The sequence below is a fragment of the Dioscorea cayenensis genome, unplaced genomic scaffold, assembly GCF_009730915.1.
Source record: "Dioscorea cayenensis subsp. rotundata cultivar TDr96_F1 unplaced genomic scaffold, TDr96_F1_v2_PseudoChromosome.rev07_lg8_w22 25.fasta BLBR01000370.1, whole genome shotgun sequence".
Taxonomy (NCBI): domain Eukaryota; kingdom Viridiplantae; phylum Streptophyta; class Magnoliopsida; order Dioscoreales; family Dioscoreaceae; genus Dioscorea; species Dioscorea cayenensis.
In genome coordinates this window covers 22,782-29,855 of record NW_024086761.1, presented here as the reverse complement: position 1 = coordinate 29,855, position 7,074 = coordinate 22,782, and the positions used below count along the sequence as shown (strand labels likewise).

The window sequence follows — 7,074 nt, the reverse complement described above, 5'->3', positions numbered from 1 at the left end:
TTAGAATTATGCTTATTCTTTTCGCTCGACCATTAAAGAGGTCTAAAATCATAACAAAGAGATTCGCGCCTCTTGAAAATAAAAGAATTTGCTATGTGATAAGGTTATAGTCTTTTTATTTTTTAAATTTTCTTGTGTATCTATAAGAGTCTTTGTTAAATATTAGTACTGATAAATTTAAATATCCATAACTTAAAAATATCTATAAGAGTCTTTGTTAAATATTAGTATCTAGATAAACTCTAAATATCCATAACTTAAAAATATGTTAATTCAAAAGCAAAAGGCTCCAAAGACCAAACCAGAGGAAATGACTGTACCCGCGCCAGTCCAGCAAGCAGGGTCTAGTAGGTTATCACGCAGCATAAGGTCGGAATTAAATTCTAATCTTTTAAAAAAAAAAAAAATCTCTTTTATATGCCATGAATAAATAATTTAATATATATCTGTTATATATATATATATATATATTCCAACAATCCTGGCTAAACGCTACATTCAGGAGAGGGGGTCGAGTGGCATCTTGGTCTAGGCCGTAAGAGACAGAGGTGGAGATCAAGATGATGAGTCTTTGAGGGCGGCCATGGGATCGGGAGCGGCGGAGGAAGCCGCCGACGGCGTGGAGTTCTGGGTGATCCCGAGCGATCCGGATGGCTGACCAAAGCAGGAGAGTACATCAAAACGTGGCGCCGTCGATGGTTTGTGCCGAAGCAAGGGAAGCTCTTCTGGTCTCGAAGTTCTTACGTGACGCGATCGTCCGTCCCGCGGGGCGTAATCCCCTGTCAGCACCTGCCTCACGGTGAAAGGGGGCCGGAGGACGTGCTGAACCGCCAGTTCGCCTTCGAGCTTTCTACCAGGCAGGAGACCAGTACTTCATCGCCGATTCTGAGAAGGAGAAGGAGGAGTGGATCAACTCCATCGGCCGCTCCATCGTCCAACACTCACGCTCTGTTACCCATGAGGAGTCCTCGACTCACGACAGCAAGAACCCCACGGTGCTCACTTCACGCCAGATCCTCAGGCTAGATTGCCAAATTACCGTCCATTAGGTGCGCCCGGCCACCTCCTCTCCCTCCTGGAATTCTATATGGAAATATTAGGGTTTCTTCGTCGATTATGATTATGTTCTTTACTGATTACGACTGTGATTATCAAGCGTGGATGTTTCCTACTTTTTATATATAGCTATGGTTGTGTATACTATATAGAGGTCTGTTCCTACTCATTCTTTGTGGTTTGTATGCACAAAAATCTATTTCATTCCAAGCTACTTGATCCTTTTGCATGCTGTATAAATCTTTGGTTCTTCAGATATATGTTCTTTTTTATGCTTGTTATTTCTATTGATCTGATGCATCTGCTCCTCAGCCTCTCATTCATTCATGTGCCATGGCATCCTACATAGATTAACTGTAATCTTGTTTCTCTATAGAATTTCTTACTTTTTCATATTGATTATTTCTGTTGAACTTAGCATGTTGCAGAGAAGCACTGAATCTTGCCCTGAATATTTAAGACTACCAAGATAGGAAATGCACATCTACTTGTGATTTGTTATTACCCATCGCTTCTCCCTAGATATAGGGCCATGCTTTTATAGAAAATGCTCTGCAAGTGCTAATTTGCTCCATAATATCAGGCAACATAGGCCAAAACACCATCTTTCATTGTAAACTTTGCTTTTCCCCCATCACACATGGAAGGGGTTGAAACACCTGTAATATGCACAATCATACTTGTACATCTAGTATACTGAATATAATGTTTTCAATAATCACGAACGAGTCTATGAGTCAAAATGATTCTATTAATCAACCTGCTTTTCACAGCTTCAATGATGAAGCAATTGCTACATCAATAAATAATGCTGCAATTGCTACTTGCAATGACAACCAGAAACTTGTCATTGACTGCATTTCTGTAATAGGTGATTTGGCGGCTTCCTTCTATGTCAAACTTGTCCCGATCATTTAATCAGAATCTCACCCCCTACTAGAAATCTATCCTGATAGCTTGCATATTTATTGCTAGCATCTTTTATTTCCATCCCCTGGTGATTCTGTACTGAATGATAGAGTGATCCCATTGACAGACCCTAAGCATTTTCTGCATTCTTCTGTTCATTTTGCAACTTGGTGTCTTGCCTTGTTTTACTGGCTGTAGACCAATAATTTCCTGCACTTGTTCTGGTCTGCCTTCTCAACCTGACTGTGGAGGGTGAAGCCACCACTGGATATATCCTCAGTTGGCTGTTTCCCTGTAAACAATTCTAAGTGAAGTATGCTTTCCCTGTAGACATCACCTTTAATTGATACTTTTATGATTCATTAACTAATAAAAAGATTACACTTAAAATTGTAACTTCAATTTTCAAAATATCTTGTGATTTTAGTTCACATGCCACCATTCATCATTGTGGTGAACATCCTGTTGTTTCTGCATATCAAATTGCTTGTAACTGCGTGTCTGCATACACTCCAAGTGCTGCTCCACATCTTCCCTGACTTAATTTCTGCTGATTGCATCATTTCTTCATTATAACAAAGGAAAATCCATTCCAATTCATGATTATTGAGAGAGTTATCACATTGTTATTGCTTTCACTAGAATTATCTGGGTGATGGTAACTGTTGTATTCCATGCTTAACTTTCTTTTATCAGCTCTGCAAAACAGTGAGGTTAGAAGAGAATTTTTGAAAAAAGGGTGTCTGCTTATTTCTGTATATACCACAGGTCTTCTGTTTTTCATCCGCTATCTTATACCTGTATGGAGCTAGTTAAGATTGGATTATGGGGTGCTTTTCTCTTGAACAATAGACCAGCAATTTTATCTGGTAAGTATATCAATTCCATTGATAACCACTTCTTTGGGGATGTGCTTAACAGCGTATGGCCTTGCAGTATTTAATTTGCTTTTGATTGAGAAGGTGATGATTTTGTATTCTGGCTAATCTTTTATGGTGATATGTTGGAGTGGTACTTTTTGCTAAAATTTTATTATAACTGTTGACCATATACTGGAAATCATCATCACACCTATCTTGTTGTGACTGTTACTCATGTACTGCAAACGAGACATTTTTGTGGCATACTGGATTTGTGTTAAGAGTTGCTCTGCAGAATCAGTGGTCCTCTGTGAACGCTTCAGACTTAAATAATAAGCTAGGTGCGTTTGTGATGGCTTGCAATCAAGGGACTTGTTCTTGACCAGCTTCATCCCCGATGAACCAGGATCTTGATTAATGATCATCTGAGCCTCTACATAATACATATGCTTGCCCGCCATTCGTGGATTGGAAGAGTTTTTATTCTATGTTTTCCTTTTATGGTCACTGGTGGGAAGCTTCCCCATGCCATATGTTACCCGCCGTTTATTTTCATGGTGACTTAAAAAAACGAGTTAAAGGGAATTTCAAAGTTGGTTATGAACCCCAGCAGTAGCGCTAACCATTTTCCTTTTATTTCCGCATTATGATCAAATCTTAATATATATATATTTAAGCTCATTGTCCAGTGCGTTATAAAGGTCACCTGCGTGAAAGGCTGGAATTCTCACTACTACAGAACAACAAGTTCTTGGAGATTGAGTTCAAGTATTAAACATCAAGAAGTTCTATTAACCTTACTGACACAAATTGTCATCCGTTTTTAAGTTTAATTGGTAGCTATCTATACATATATATATATTAAATTAAACCACCCTTATATCATACATCCTTTTTGGGTGAAACGCGACCGTCAGTCCCGGCGAGCATGAGGTACTTGTCCTTACGTGTAAGGTTGGTGCACTCGTAGCAGAGAGTAGCGGCGAGAAGTCGCTGGATGTAATTGGCAACCTGGATGGGTGACTTGCCACCAGCACAGGTGTGTTCTTTGGGGAGTGGTTTTTAGGAACGTGATCTCAAACGTGGGGATGGGGTTCATAAAGACCATATAAGGGTCCAGCGCCTTCCAACCCCTCACGGTCGTGCCTTGAAACATGCTCTGCTTCGTAATGATTGCTACGGGGACAATCTGGTCCGTCAGCTCAGCGAACAGGGCGCTGAATCGCAATAGGTAGGGGCTCCTGCAAGTGGTGCCCTCTGGGCATATCACCAGATCGCCCTCTTCCAGTAGCTTCTTGATGATTTCGGCGTCCTTCTCCGTTCCCCTGCTCAAAGCCACTGCTTTGATCGGGGAGATGATCTCTGTGAACTTGCTGATGCTGTAGGTCACGCAGCTGACCTTGCGGGCCAAGTGCCACCGCGGTGATGAATGGGTCACACATCGTGCGATGGTTGCACACGAAGAGGAAGCCCGGCCTGCCTTTTCCTGGAGGTGGCGGAGGGCTTCCCTTCACCGCCAGGTTGATACCCATGAGCTTGTAGTTGTACCGGATGATGTGCTCAGGGAATGGAATGTTGCAATATATTCGGATTAGTGCTAGAATGAAGCCGATGGGCATCCACATGAAGGTCAGCAGCGCCACCATTGCTGTCGGCCGCCGGACCCACCGTCCATCATGGAAAATAAGCGGCCGCTGTAACTGCTTTATCGGTACTCTCTGCCATCTCCCATCGTCATTATTTGGTACGAGGCACACTTCCTGCAGTGCAGTGCACTGACTCATTTCTTATTCCATATCTTGTAATTAATTATTATTCATTCATGCATGCGTGCTTGCATACATTACCATTTTATTTATTTATTTATTTATTTCAGATTGATATCGAGCGGGTAAATTTTTCTAATGAGTACCTAAGTTTGGCCTTATATCAGTTTGAGCACTAACTTTCAATTTGTATCAAAATGAGCATAAAGCTTTAATTTTTATTTCTCCTAGAGCATTGGGGATTTTGGTTATAATCGGAAAGTGAGCGTTGAAGCCGGAAATATGATGTAGAACGCTTGGAACCAAGTCGAGAATCTATCCACACATAATCAACCAAAAGTTTGGAAAAGGATGAAGATAAAGAAGGGAGGAAGAAAAAGGGATGATGATGTGGTAGCCAATTAGGGCTACGTGTATAAGTTGATGACGTGGGCATATGTGTGAGTTGGTTCCCCGAGTCTCGCATCATATTTACTGAGCTCACGCTCAATCGATGATCAACCGAATCCCCCAATTGTCGCCTGTAGAAACAAAAATTAAAACTTTGCTTCATTTTCGATACTAAATTGAAAGTTAGTCTTTCAAACCGATATAAGGCCAAACCTAAGACTTCACTGAAAAATTTACCCGATCGAGCACTAATTTCCTCATTTAGCTAGGTTGTTTGTTAGGTTTGTCTTCTCAACCCTTCATGTTGGAGTTGAGGTCAAGTCACTGTTTTGAAAGTAATTAAAAAGTGCATGGGGAAATGGGCGGCAAGGGGCGAAAGAGCGATAGAAAAGAAAGAAAGAAAGAAAGAAAGAAAAATTCAAAATCCTTGCACATGGACATGAAGCCACAATCAGTTTCTCCATCTCCATTAATACCCAAATCCGGCATGTTATCAAATTCTTGCTGGAGCGTCTCCCTTCATGAGGCTCCCTGAGAAGAACACCGGCTTGCTGACAAAAACCTGTTGCCCTTCCGGACTTTGTGGTTTCTAGTTCTGTCCCCAGGACCTTGTCAGCCCCTAGGAAGCTCTTGACGAAGGGCTCAAACCATTATTCTTGGGTTGGTAGTGACTATGCACCTCTTGCCAAAAAGAGTTGAACATTTTCCATCCTCAGGGTGTACATCCTCGGTGTAAAACTTTGGCAAAACTGCCGCTGCCACCATGTCATGTCTTTTGATCTTCAACCCGGCAAAGGATATGTAGACAAGCATCTGTATCCCCAGGGACCGAGGAGATGAACAGGGTCACAATGTACACGAGGGGGACACAAACCAGGAGAATTACTCCCTGAGGAGACTGCCAGCTTCAGTGCCACGAGCATGTAGTAAGGAAAGGCGTTCCTGGACAGGAGAAGAGCGCCATCTAGCTCCGCTATCACCGTCTCATCAGACCTATTTTTAATTCCTTTTGAGCTCTGTTTGCTTATTGGCTCTAACCCACGTATAACTCCCATGACTGCTGAAAGAGATGATTTATCAATCTCGATCGATCTAATATATATATTAATTTGGCGAACGCTGGAGAATATATGTATATATATATACATACATATATCTGGGACGACGGCAAAACACGAAAAAAAAGTCTAGGATATAGTTGAGAGGTAAGGTAACCTTGAGAGTGTCCTTAATTTTGGTGGCTGCCATCTACCCGTATGCATATGAATTGGATTTTTCACCACCGCCTTGCTTCTTTCTATGCACGCTAGCAGCGCTTTTGTTTCATTTCACGTGAATAAAGACTTTGTTGTTTTGTCCTTTTTCTTCAACTAATTTTAAATGGTTAACCTTGAATTCATCAAGAAAAACTTAATCAGAATAGAATAAAGAGACAACATAACAACCATAATAATAATACTCTCTCTAAAAACACCCGGAGGTGTAAACATGGGACAAAAAGATAAAACAAAAACAAATCAAACAAAACACATTAGCAACTAGCAACATAATAAACAACGCCTAAAAGAAGATGTCGGAAGCCGCGATAGGAGAGCAAAACTAAGAAGCGCCGTTGATGGGGAAACGTCGACTCGTCCCAAGCAAAAAGCTGGCTGGATTTAGGGGGGAGGGAGGAGGAGGGGCGGGCAAGGATCCCCGGGAGCCCACGTAAACTAAGACTATGCCCTGATCGTAGGGAAGAGACTCCACAAGATAAAAACCTAGACGAGTCTGGATGTCAGATTGATCCAAACAATGAGTAAAATGATCAATCTTACTCAGATAATGGCAAAAACATTTACAGCAACAAAAGAAAATATGCGATTATTGCTTTCAGTCCAAATGACCCAACAGATGGCTCGGATCAGGAGACATCCTAGATGGTTTTGACTCAGTCGATCCTTCCAAAGCCCAAGAGGTCCAAGCCTCTGCCAAGATGGTGGGGGCCCCTAACCATAACACGAAGCAAAGTGGGCCCAGATCAAAGAGGAAAACGGACAAAGAATTAAGAGATGGTCAACACTTTCCAACCTCGCAGCTAGAGGACATATGTA

The 7,074-nt window shown here is 41.7% G+C and overlaps 1 pseudogene; it reads right to left on the bottom strand.

The window, feature by feature from the left end:
• Nucleotides 1-3,509: 3,509 nt before the first annotated feature.
• Nucleotides 3,510-6,068, bottom strand: LOC120254161 (annotated as a pseudogene).
• Between the last annotated feature and the right edge of the window lie 1,006 nt (nt 6,069-7,074).